This window comes from Loxodonta africana, chromosome X, assembly GCF_030014295.1.
Source record: "Loxodonta africana isolate mLoxAfr1 chromosome X, mLoxAfr1.hap2, whole genome shotgun sequence".
Classification (NCBI taxonomy): Eukaryota; Metazoa; Chordata; class Mammalia; order Proboscidea; family Elephantidae; genus Loxodonta; species Loxodonta africana.
In genome coordinates this window covers 118,311,526-118,325,932 of record NC_087369.1, presented here as the reverse complement: position 1 = coordinate 118,325,932, position 14,407 = coordinate 118,311,526, and positions in this window count along the sequence as shown.

Below are 14,407 nucleotides of genomic sequence, written 5' to 3'. Positions count from 1 at the left end.
CCATTGGTCAATGTGTCTGTCATTGTACCAGTACCAGGCTGTTTTGACTACCGTGGCGGTATAGTAGGTTCTGAGGACAGGTAGTGAGAGTCCTCCTACTTTATTCTTCTTTTTCAATAGTACTTTACCATCCGGGGCTTCTTTCCTTTCCATATAAAGTTAATGATAAGTGTTTCCATCTCCTTAAAGAATGTTGTTGGTATCTGGATGGGGATTGCATTGTATTTGTAAATTTCTTTGGGTAGAATTGTCATTTTCACAATGTTGAGTCTACCTATCCATGAGCATGGTATGTTTTTCCATTTTAGTAAATCTCTTTCGGTTTCTTGCAGCAGTGTTTTGTAGTTTTCTTTGTATAGGTCTTTTACATCCTTGGTTAGATTTATTCCTAAGTATTTTATTTTTTAGGGGCTATTTTTTTTATTATAAATGGTATTCTTTTCCTGATTTCCTTTTTATCATTCTCTTTATTGACGTATAGGAATCCAACTGATTTTTGTATATCTTGTATCCTGCTAATCTGCTGAATCTTTCTATTTGTTCCAGTAGTTTTCTCATGGAGTCTTTTGGGTTTTCTATGTATAGTAGCATATCATCTGCAAATTGGGACAGTTTAACTTCTTCATTACCAATTTGGATGCCTTTTATTTCTTTTTCTTGCCTTATTACTCTAGGTAGGCCTTCCAAAACAATGTTAAATAGGAGTGGTGATAAAGGGCATCCTTGTCTTGTTCCTGTTCTCAAGGGGAATGTTTTCAACCTCTCTCCATTAAGAATGTTGTTGACTGCTGGTTTTGCATAGATGCTTTTCCTTATGTTGAGGAATTTGCGTTCTCTACCTATTCTCTTCTATACCAGGCACTCCTTGGAATCTTTATGGGGAAGTTCTACTCTGTCTTATAGGGTCACTATGAGTCAGAATCAATTAGATGGCAATGGGTTGGTTGGTTGGTTATACCTATATTATTGAGAGATTTTATTAGGAATGGGTATTAGACTTTCTCAGATGCCTTTTCTGTGTCCATTGAGATGATCATGTGATTCTTTTCTTTCCTTTTATTTCTGTGGTGGATTATGTTGATTGATATTCTAATGTCGAACCTTCCTTGCATGCTTGGTATGAATCCTGATTGGTTGTGGTGTATTGTTTTCTTGATATGATGTTGAATTCTATTGGGTAGAGTTTTGTTGAGAATTTTTGAATTTATATTCAGGAGAGATATTTGTCTGTAATTTTCTTTTTTTGTGTGTGGATTCTTTGCCTGGTTTTGGTATCAGGGTTGTGCTGTCTTCATAGAATGAATTCAGAATCATTGCTTCGTTTTCTACATTCTGAAATAGTTTCAGTAGTACTGGCATAAGCTCTTCTCCAAATGTTTGATAGAATTCTCCAGTGAAACCATCTGGGTCAGAGCTTTTTTTTTTGTTGGGAGTTTTTGTTTTGTTTTGTTTTTTGTTTTTTACCTTTTCTATTGCTTCTCTTGTTATAGGTCTGTTTAGATTTTTCAACTTCAGTAGGTGATAATTTAGGTAAGTAGAGTGTTTCTAGAAAGTTGTCCATTTCCTCTAGGTTTTCAAATTTGTTGGTTTTTCATAAAATTTGTGGTTTTTCATAATACTATGTTATGATCCTTTTTTATTTCACTTGGTTCTGTCATAATGTTCCTCCTTTCATTCCTTGTTTGGGTTATTCGTGTCCTCTTCTGTTTCTTTTTTGCCTGTTTGGCCAGTGGTTTGTTGATTTTGTTGATCCTTTCAAAGAATAAACTTCTAGTTTTGTTGATTCTTTCTATTGTTTTCTATTCTCTATTTCATTTATTTCTGCTCTGATCTTCATCATTTCGTTTCTTTTGGTGGCTGTGGGCTTTTTTTGCTGTAGTTTTCTATTTGTTCAAGTTGTATAGCTAATGTTTGGATTTTGCCCCTTTCTTCTTTTTCAATGTGTGCATCTATTGCTATAAATTGACTTCTGAGCACTGTCTTAGCTGGGGGAGTTTTTCGTGCTGTTTTCTTTTGTTTGTTTGTTTTTCTCTAGCTGGGCTGTATTGCACGGCTTGGGAGCCACTTCCCCAGCTTCCCCAGCTGGGTTGGTGGGATCCCTGGGGGGGGGGGCATTTCTTTTTTTTGTTTGTTTTCTTTTTGTTTTTGAGGCTTGAGAGCCCCTTATAGCCAGTGTGTACTGTGCAGCCTGGAAGCACCTCCCCAGTCCACACAGCTGCACCAGTGGGTTCCCTGGGGGCTTTTCTTTTTCTTTCTTTTTTCTAATTTTTATTTCTTTTTTCTTTTTTCCTTTTTGTTTTTCTCCATTACTTGGTTTAATGGACTGCCGAAAGAATGGACAAATCTGTCCTGGAAAAAGTACAGCCAGATGCTCCTTAGAAGCAAGGATAACAACTTCGTCTTCACATACTTTTGACATGGTTTCAGGAGAGACCATTCCCTGGAAAAGAACATCATGCTTGGTAAAGTGGAGGGTCAGTGAAAAAGAGGAAGACTCTCAAGGAGGTGGATTGACACAGTGGCTACAACAAATGGCTCAAGCATAGCAACAATCATGAGGATGATGCAAGACCACCAGTGTTTCATTCTGTTTTGCACAGGGTCATTATGGGTCAGAACCTACTTGACCTTGATGGCACCTAACACCAACATACTTTTTAAAATCCTCATATTAGACTGATTTTAAATAATTTTATTACATTAAGAATTTTTAAATTACTGATGTATTAAAATTATAAGACAAGGATAATCAAATGTGTCTCAAGTTTTTTCTTCCATACTTATAGGATATCCTGCTATTTATTCATTGGTATATCACATTATTTCTAAAATTTCATTACTACAAACATTATTACTACTCACTGCTATTAACTTCAGTTTTATATAAATACTGAAGTTTTTAAAAAATATATTAAAATCTGTTTTTAAGAGCTCTATTGAGATACAATTCACATATCATAGCATTCAAACATTTAAAGTGTGTAGTTCAGTAATTTTTTAGAATATTCACAGACTCGTACAACCAATACCACTGTCCAATTCCAGAACATTTTGACCATCCCAAAACAGAACCCTCTACTCTTTAGCAGCCACTTCCTATTCCTCCACTCCCCGGCCTTAGTCAATCAAAAATCTACTTTCTGTTCCTATGGATTTTTCTATTCTGTCCATTTTATATAATATTTGTCCCTTTTTGTCAGAATTTTTTCACTTACCCTAATGACTGATTTCTGTTGTTAACATGTATTAGTACTTCATGCCTTCTTATTGCCCAATATTTCATTGTCCAGTTACATTATATTTTGTATATCCATTCATCTGTTAATGGACATTTGAGTTGGTTCTGCTTTTTGGCTATTATTAATAATTCTGGTATGAACATTCATGTACAAGTTCTTGTGTGAACATATGTTTTAATTCTCTTACCTAGGAGTGGAATTTCTGGGTAATATGGTGACATGGTAAAGTAAAATTTTGCTGAAGATCATTCAAAAGCAGTTGCAGCAGTACACCAACAGGGAGCTGCCAGAAGTTTGAGCCTAATTTAGAAGAGACATGGAACTAAGGATGTCATTGCTAATGCCACATGGATTTTGGCTGAAAGTAGAGAATACCAGAAAGGTGTTTACCTGTGTTTTATTGACTATGCAAAAGTATTCTACTGTGTGGTTGATAATAAACTATAGATAATAGTGCAAAGAGTAGGAATTCCAGAACACTTAATTGTGCTTTTGAGGAACCCATACATAAGCAAGAGGCAGTCATTTGAACAGAACAAAGGGATTCCGCGTGGTTTAAAATCAGGAAAGGTGTATGTCAGGGTTGTATCCTTTCACCATCTTTCACCATACTTATTCAATCTGTATGCTGAGCCAATAATCCAAGAAGCTGAGCTGTATAAAGAAGAACATGGCATCAAGATTGGAGGAGAACTCATTAACTACCTGTGATATGCAGATGACACAACCTTGCTTGCTGAAAGTGAAGAGAACTTGAAACACTTACTGATGAAGTTCAAAGACTATACAGCCTTCAGTATGGATTTCATCTCAACATAAAGAAAACAAAAATCTTCACAACTGGACCGATAAGCAACAGCATGGTAAATGGAGAAAAGACTGAAGCTGTCAGGGATTTCATTTTACTTGGATCCACAATCAACGCTCATATGGAAGCAGACATCAAGAAATCAGACAATGGATTGCATTGGGCAAATTGATGCAAAAGACCTCTTTAATGTGTTGAAAAACAAGGATGTCACTTGGAGGACTTGCATGCACCTGACCCAAGCTATGGTATTTTCAATCACTTCATATGCATGTGAAAGCTGGACAATGAATAAGGAAGAACTGATGCCTTTGAATTGTGGTGTTGGTGAAGAATATTGACTGTACCATGGACTACCAAAAGAATGAATAAATCTGTCTTGGAAGAAGTACAACCAGAATGCTCCTTAGAAGAAAGGATGGCAAGACTTTGTCTCACATACGTTGGACAAGTTATCAAAAGGGACTAGTCCCTGGAGAAGGATGTCATGCTTAGTAAGGCAGAGAAAGTCAGGGAAAAAGAGGAAGACCCTCGATAAGATGGATTGACACTGTGACTGCAACAGTGGCTCAAGCATAGCAAGGATTATGAGGATGGCACAGGAATGTTTCATTCTGTTGTACATAGGATCACTACAAGTTGGAACCAACTCGATGGCACCTAACAACACGACAACATAGTAATTCTATGTTTAACTTTTTTGAGGAACCGCTGATCTGTTTTCCAAAGTGGCTGCACCATTTTACTAAACCATCTAATTTTGAAAGTAAAATTATCACCAGTTATTTTGTTCAAGTTATACTCCTTAATATCTCACAAACACTGGAATCTGGGGAATATAGTTTAGGAAACCTAGCTAATTTCTTTCCTATTTTCAACCAAGTGTTTTTTTGTTTATTCTCTGGGTATGTTTGTACTCTGTAGGGGTGGAGACAAGAACTGGAATATTACATATTCATGTCTGTAGTGCCTATTCATATATTTGAAAAAATATTTTAAAAAACCCAAAAAACTAAACCCAGCACCGTCAAGTCAATTCCAACTCATAGCGACCCTATATCCAATTCGGTCTCAAATGAAAGCTACATTCATAGAAGACACATTTCGGGTTCATAAAATTTCAAAATAGAAGTCTTTGTTAATCTTTTTTTTTTTTTCAGTGAAGAATGAGATTGCTTTTTGGTGGCTGGATATAATGACAGAGTTGGGATTTTGAGATCCCATGTAGAATTTGATAATTTATTTAATTTAATCTCTTTTTGAAAGTTACTCCTCTGTATTTGACTTGCCTAAATCTCAGAGGTACTATTTCAGAGTAGTAGCTCAGAGGTGTTGGGGAACCTTGTTAATTAATCCTACAAAATACTGAAAAGGCCACAAAAGAACAGACTTACATAAATCTTATGCCATATAATATAATGTGACCAAAAGAATTTCTCTGTTTCTCCCTGTGTTTTAAAGGCTGGCTAACTCTCCTATGAGAAATGTGTTTTAATCTTCAGCTTTCATTTTTTCTGGGACTCTTGTTGACCAATGTTCTTATACTTGCCTTTAGTCATAGAATTTTTGAAACAGTAAGCCTAAGGGTTCTTCAAACACTTGCACACATTTAGTTTTTTCCTACTAATTTTTGCTGAATGGGAATCTCATCATCTCTTTTTCAGGAACATGCTGTACTATATAGAAAACTGAATACCCCTTCAAATAGATCAGGTATCTTGCTCATGAAATATCAAAATGTTTTTAGGGATTGAGGCAGTTAAATGACTAGAAGCAGGAAATAAAAAGAGTCATTTTGTCCCTTTGATGTGGCTTGAAACTCTGCCTACACTCATTACAATATCTATTTTGGAGAACTTTGAAGTTAGGGAACAGGGTTTTGAAGATGGGTAAAGACAGAAAAAAGATGATAGAGACAAAAGCTGAGGGCTGATATAGAGCAGCTGGAATCACTTTTTTTTTTTTTTTAAGGCTGTGTGGGCATGGGATAACAGCACAGAAAGGAGGGGAAAAACAATAAAATTATCAAATGAATCAGATTATTACCAACTTCTACACCTTCCTCCACTCAATAGTCCATAAACACTGATTAATTTACTAAGGAACTTCTTGTCTTTGATGGAAGGCTCACCAAATTGATAATCCAAGTTTTATCCCAATAATTTCTTGTGTGAGACCGGTCTCAGGGTGTTCAAAAAAAATGATTCAGTTAGAAGACTTGCTGATGAGACCCCAATGTCATATAACTTAGTCATAGACTACTGGTGCATTATATTATCTTTCAGAAGTCCTTGTGTATTAGGTATCTATTGCTGTATAACAGATCATCACAATTTTAGTGATTTAAATAACACACATTTATTGTCCGTGGATTGGAAGTCTAGGCTCAGTTTAGCTGGTTTCTCTGCTTCAGTGTGTCACAAAGCAGCAATCTCAGTGCCGACTGGGGCCTCCAGGAAAGATCTGCTTCCAAGCTCCCTCAAGCTGTTGGCCAAATTCATATTCTTGCTACTTCAGGACTGAGGGTTTCAGTTTCTTGCTGGAGGCTTCCCTTAGTACCTAGAGGTTACTTACAGTTCCTTGCCACATGGGCTTTTCCAACAAGGCCACTTAGTTATGACAACTTGTTTCTGCAAAGCCAGCAAAGGAGAAAGAGAAAGTGTGCTATCAAGGAGTCATATAAGTAACTTAATCATAGCTGAAGGGGACAGCAATGGCTCAGTGTTAGAATTCTTACTTTCCACGTGGAGGACAAAGATTTTATTCTCAGCCAATGCACCTTGTTATGAGTAGGGGGGATGACTCAATGGCAGCTAACAACAACAGCCATCATAGCAGTGACAGCGCATCACCTTTGTAATATTCCATTTGATATAAGGGGAATCACACAAATGCCTAAACCCCAGGAGCGGGGATCATGGGCTGGGCATCTTAGAGCCTGTTTGCCACCCTTATAAATTGCCTCAGGTGCCACTCAGGAGCAATGGTGTATAAGCGTATTTCCTTCTGGTCTACAGTAAGCCTTCAAGGGGGAAAGTTTCTCACTTTTATTTTTATTCAACAGGGGATCCAGGAGATGCATCAGTGAAGCAGAGAATCCTAGCCAACTCAGAGTGAAGGGATCAGAACGAGCAATTATAAAACCAGAGAGCTCAAACTCCACCCATCTCTAGAAAGGCAGCAGGGACTGTGTAACATGGTAGAAGTTGATCGTGATGATTTTATTCATTATTGATTATAACTGAGTCTAGGCTGCTCCTGTAATTACCTAATGGAAGATTGAGAATGTGGAACCCACACAATGGGTACAGGGTCATACAGTTGTACCTTTATATCTCTGCTGGAAGGACTTGCATACTTTCTCAAAGTGTAGGAAAGTATAAATGAACTGAAGAGAAAATATGTGATTTTTCCAACTTTTCAGGCACACAAAGGAAAAACTGACTCACAGGCCCCTTTTAGACTTCCCTTCATGATTTATAGCACCGTGGGTGTGAGAAACCTAATTTATTTTTTTCTCAGTTACTTGCACCCTAAGTCCATTTTCACATGGCCATGTCCATCTTCACCAATCTGTCACATTTTGACTCAGTTTGATGATACAGTGAAAACGTGCAGGGATGTGGTAATAAACTAATGCAGTTGCTTGGTTCTGAATTACTTAAATGCCTTCGGCCCTATTTGTAAAGTTTTGATAATAAGTAAAACTGAAATTCTTTCAGAAACTCTTCCACTATACAATGTGGTAAAACTGATTCTACCAGTGAAAAGGAGTAAGAAGCTATTATAAATTAACTCTTTCAAGGTACTTTTTATATACATTTCTTAGATCACTACTGCTAACTGATGGAGTCAGATCTTGTGTGTTATTTCTTAATGGCTTCTGGGGAGACTGGCAAGATGACTAATCCAGAAGAATCAGTAAGAGTAAACTGCACGATTGGCAGGACTTTTGACATTGCTATCACTAAATCGAGCATCTGCTAAATAGATGCCTAAATACTCATCGGAAGGGCCATCACATTACACAACTCCAGGGGTTGCATTTCAGGGGTTGCAGTTCACATAGACGATAATACGTTATGAATATTCCCCTCTGGAACTGTGCAATTTAGAGGCCCTAGTCATGGGGTCACAATTAAAGAAATATTATAAAAATCAACTTCATCCTCTCTTGTTAGCCTAGAGAGGTTGCTTGACACGATTTTACATTTATAGCTAATGACCTTGAATGCACGTTATGAGAGCAAGTTCATTGGGCTTGTAAATTATATCAATTGCATGAGCGTGTATTGCTACTATAGCTTCCTCTGCTCTAGAATACTACACTGGTTCAGGGCCTAGAAATCTTTGGAAAATGCACCCTGACTTTTCCGTAATGGAGATTTCGTTAATGTTGATGCTTCATTTTCTCTTGCAATCTCATTGGCTTATTAATATCTCTTTTACTGCTTTCATTTGCTACCAAGAGCCTTTAAAGTCTCCAAAGGGAGAGTTTGCCCCAGTAAAATGCATCTGCAGGACACTTATTAAATCAGTTTGCCTAACAACATGTTTTTGGGTTTTTTTTTTTTTTTTTACTATTTTAGTTTCCCAAATTGATATTCTTCAGATGTGAGGGAGACAGACATAGCCTTCAAACAACTTTCTGCATAAATTGGATACAGTGTAACAACAATGAACTGCCCTTTTGCTGTGCTTGGTTATTTCAGAATGTCTATGATAAGAAAGGTACTAAGCTTATCTGCAAACGTGGAAAACAGCAGTGGAAAGATTGAAGTAAAGATTTCATTAAAAGTAATGAGAGTATAGACCTGAATTAAAGTTTCACACCTCTCGATTATTTGATCCCTCATTTGATAGCCTTCACTGGCAAGTTACTACATTACTGTAAAAGTGTCCCCATTATTGATTCACTGTACTCCCTTCCCCAACACACACACACACACACACACACATACACACCTCCTTGTGGTACTAATTAAATACTTTACCAGACCCATTCCTATCAACAAATTTCACACATCTACTATTTAGTCAGCAACTTTTTAAGAGTTAAGGTAATTTTCAAGTCTTTATGATAATTTTAAAGGCACGTTGTAGACCGCCTAACACATGACTTCCTTTTTACAAAACCAATTGCCGTAGAGTGAATCCCTACTCAGGATGACCCTGTGTGTGTCAGAGTAGAATTGCTCTCCATGGGGTTTTCAATGGATGATTTTTCAGAAGTAGATTGCCAGGTCTTTATTTCAAGGCATCTCTGGGTAGACTTGAACCTCCAAATTTTCAGTTTACTGTGCTACCCAGGGACGCCTGCTTTTTATTTTATAGGTGAGACCCATGCTAAATAAGGATATCTGAGCTTTTCCAAAGCTGTATAGCTTTGGGCATAGTGACACAGTAGGCTACACCCTTTTTCTTTGACTCTTAGTTTAGTGCAGCATGCCGTTGCACCTATGATTAAAGTACCTCAGTCCTATGGGTACTTCATAGAACAACGCTGAATAACATCTGCAGTTTATGAAGGAAAGTCCTAGACATTTATTCACATACACTTTTGGCTCTGAATTTTTTATTTGTCCCTTTTTTTTCTTTACTAAGTTGCCCTGCACTTATCCTCATGGATACGTAATATCCTTGGAAATACAACAACAACAATAATTGGACAATTTAATCATCACAAGTCAACGAGGCCTAAGCCAGTATTAACCTCATTTTATGATAGAGAAAAAGGCACAGAGAGTTTAAGTGATTTACCCAAGGCTACAACAGCTACTACGTGGTATCCGTAATATTTGACCTGACACACTCGCGCTTCTGAGTTCATACTTAGTGGAGCTTGTTATCAAGTGCATTTATATAAAGCAAAACATTCTATGACTTATTTCCAGACTTAAATGTCATTGCAAGGAAGAATATGACATCCAAGGACATGAAGATAATTAGACAAAAATGTTGAAGACACTTTAAGACCATATTTTTTTTAAAATTGATCAAAATATTAAACATTGGGAAGTGCAAGTGCTGTGACAAAATTATGCTATTTAGTTAAAATGTGTTATGTTTAGAGCAAATTATTCTCAGGAGAAGAAATATTCTATTTGTTGCTTTGTTTTATGCAGTAGATATGTTCCTAGGAAAACTGAAATTATATACATGTATGATTTGATGTCCACAAATTGAATTATTAAGAAGAAAATAATTCAGTGTATTTTCTCATGATTATTTAAATGAATCTATGGCAAATGCATTGAAAAACCAAACCTTATCACCAACATAGCCATTTTGGAAATCCATTCTTTGCGTATACCAAGTTGCAGGGCACTCATGTACCATAGCTCCTTTTAACTTGTGTATGGCACTCAATCTCTATCCCAAGCAATTTGTCATCCATAAAGATGTTTAAACCTGAATTAAATTCATTTTTGTATCTTGGAATAAAAAAACATGCCATAATTCCACTATATGTGAAATTTACAAAAAAGTATTGCGTGTACATTAACACAAAATTCAAACAGTGCAAATAGATATAATAAAAAATAAAAGCCTCCCTTTTTTCTAGTCCTGATTTCCAAAAACTAATGCTCTTAAGATTTTTTGTACATCTTTCCAAATTAAACACACAAACACCCACACACACACCCCCCACCAATTTGTTCTTTCATCAACTATACTTGAAGGTGCTTTGTTTCCTCAACTCTCACCAATACTGGGTTTTTCATTAACTTAACATTATGCACCATCAAGTAGTTTAAAATGCTATCTCATTATGTGAATATGCATATAACTTAAGTTATGGAGGAGTTTGAGTACATTTGAAAGTTTCTTCTATATCTTTTTCTTTAAATGAACTGTTTACATTCTTTGCCCCCTTTTTAAAAATGGTTTAGACGTCTTTTTCTTTTCCTGATGTAAGAGCTCTTTTTAAATTAAGGAAAATATCCCTTTGCTACAAGTGTTGCATTTTTCCCCTCGTTTTTCATTTGTCCCTTGATTCTATCTATATCTTTTTCTATAAAATTAAAAAGATATATGGTAAAAGGTTTCAATCTTTTGCTCCCTTTGTGAAAGCCTCAAGATTATAAAGTTAAAGATTATAAGTGCAATCTTAGGTCTAATAGACTTTAGGTGGTCCAGTAGAGCAGAATTGACCCTCTGTAAGTAGATGTCCTTCTTTTAAAGTTTAACTCAGTCAACTGAAGACAGCATCAAAGCTCTGCTTACCCTGTTCCTCATCTTTCAGATCTTTGAACCAGTGTTTCACTGTGCCATATTGAAGCTTGAGGCCATAGGAAACTCAGTAATACTAATCCTATCTTTAATAAAATTTTTCATATTTTATTCATCATGGCTTTTTCCATTAATTTTTTTAAAATATTGCATTAAAATATCATTTATCTTGATTTCTGAGTTTTTTGATGTTTTCTTAAATTTTGCACTCAGGGTTCATGTCTTACTTGCCTCATCCTAGCCCCAGCACAGCTCTAAACATTGGATTTCCCACGGTTCAGTGTAGAAGATCTTGGATCTCTTCTTTTCTACTTCTGTAGTCACTTCCTAAATGATCTCATATAGCTTGACTCTAAATACCACCTATTCACTGAGGTCTCTTATGTTTGTTTTGTCAACCTAGACCTTACCCCTGAACTCCAGACTCATATATTCAACTGCCTACTCTACGATCCCACCACTTGGATTTCTAATGTGTATCTTAAACCCAAAAGATGGAAAACTACACTCTTGAATCCTACACATCTACCTGCTCCTTCTCCGCTCTTCCCTAATGCTATAAATAGTCCCACAACCTACTTGCTTGCTTAAACTAAAAATGACTGTCATCCTTGACTTTTTTCAGTCCTTCATTCACCACATCAAATCTGCTAGTAAGTCCTAGTCCACTCTACCTCTGAAATGTATCCTGAATCTGTCCATGTCTCTCCATCTCCACCACCATTATTCTAATCAAAGGTTCCATATTCTCTTGCCTGGATTGTTGCAATCAACCACCGCTTCCTCACTTGCCTCCTCACCATGTGTCTTCTCTATACAGCAAGCAGAGTGATTTCAAGATATGCGTAAGGTCATGACATTTCTTTCCTCAAAACCCTGTAATGGCCTCCAGCATCACTCAGTGTTCCACCTGTCTGTCAATTTGCCTTACTGTGGTGGTTCGTGTGTTGCTCTGATACTGGAAACTATACCACCTGCTTTTCAAATACCAAGAGGATCACCCAAGTTGGACAGGTTTCAGCAGAACTTCCAGGCTAAGACAGATTAGGAAGAAAGGCCTGGAGATTTACTTCTGAAAATAAGCCAGTGAAAACCTTATGAATAAATAGCCACAACAATAGACTCAAATATACCAATGATTATGAAGATGACACAGGACTGGACAATGTTCTGTTCTGTTATACATAAGGTCACCATGAGTCAGAGTAAACTTGATAACAACTAACTACGAGAACAATCACTCAGAGTAAAATATCCTGACAGTAGTCTACAGGGCTCTACATGATCTGCAGTGCCCTCATCACCAGTTTTAAAAGTTCATTTCCTACTGTTTTCCCTTTCTTGTTCTGTCATATTCATCTCATTTCTCTTCTGTGTACATACTAAGCATGCTCCCACCTTGGGAATCTTGTGCTTGCTGTTCTTTGCCTGGAATGTAATACTCCCCCAGGTCCCCTCCATATCTATATGATTTATGCCTTTGCTTTAACTTGGTATCTGCCCAAATAACTTCTTATCAAAGTGATTATCTATGACTGACTCCACGGTATAAAATAGAACTCTTCCTCCATTATCATTGCAACTAACCCCTTACTTTCCTCTTTTTCTTCTACCTCTCTCTCTCTCTTTTTTTTTTTTTTTTTTTTGTCTCCTTGATACTTCACCACTGGCACACTATATATTTACTTATTTATTATTTTTCAGCTCTTACCACTAGAATATAAGATTTGGGAGGACAGAACATTGTGTGTGCATGTGTTTTTTCTGCTGTACCCCTAGCACTTAAAACAGTGCCTATAGCATCTTACCAAAATTTTTAGAACCCAGGAAAAGCAGTGCTCGTAGGTCAATTTATACCAACAAATGCAAACAACAAAAAAAAGAAAAGAGCCAAAATCAAAACATTAACCCAATAACTCGAACAAACAGAAAGAGAGCAGCAAAAGGAGCCCATGGGAATAAAGAAATAAAATAATAAAAATTAGAGCAGAACTAAATGAAATTGAGAATAGAAAAACAATTGAAAGAGTTAACAAGACCAAAAGCTGGTTCTCTGAAAAATTAACAAAACTGATAAACCACTGGCCAGACTGACAAAAGAAAAACAGGAGAAGAAGCTAAAAACCCGAATAAGAAATGAGATGGGCAATATCAAACAGATCCAACTGAAATTAAAAGAGTCATATCAGATTACTACAAAAAATTGTACTCTAACCAATTTGAAAACCTAGAAGAAATGAATGGATTCCTAGAAACACACTACCTACCTAAACTAACACAAACAGAAGTAGAATGTCTAAATAGACCCATAACAAAAGAAGAGATTGAAAAGGTAATTAAAAATCTCCCAACAACAACAACAACAACAAAAAGCCCTGGCCTTGACAGCTTCACTGGAGAATTATACCAAACTTTCAGAGAAGGGCTAATACCACTACTACTAAAGGTATTTCAGAGCATAGAAAAGGAAGGATAACCACAAACTCATTGCATGAGGCCAGCATTTCCCCGATACCGAAACCAGGTAAAGACACTAAAAAAGAAAATTACAGACCAATATCACTCATGAACTTAGACACAAAAATCCTCAACAAAATTTTAGACAATAGAATTCAACAACATATAAAAAAATAATTCACCATGACCAAGTGGGATTCATACCAGGAATGCAGGGATGGTTCAACATTAGAAAAACAATCCGTGTAATCCATCACATCAATAAAACAAAAGAGAAGAACCACATGATATTATCAATTGATGCAGAAAAGGAATTTGACAAAGTCCAAGACTGATTGTTGATTAAAAAAAACTCTCAGCAAAATAGGAATACAAGAGAAATTCCTCAACTTAATAAAGGGCATTTATACAAAGCCAACAGCCAACATCATCCTAAACAGAGAAAGGCTGTAAGTATTCCCCTTGAGAACAGGAACCAGACAAGGATGCCCTTTATCATCACTTCTATTCAACATTGTGTTGGAGGTCCTAGCCAGAGCAATTAGGTTAGGTAAAGAAATAAAGGGCATCCAGATTGGTAAGGAAGAATTAAAAGTATCTCTATTTGCAGATGACATGATCTTATACACAGGAATCCACAAGAAATCTGCTGGAATGAATAAAACAGTTC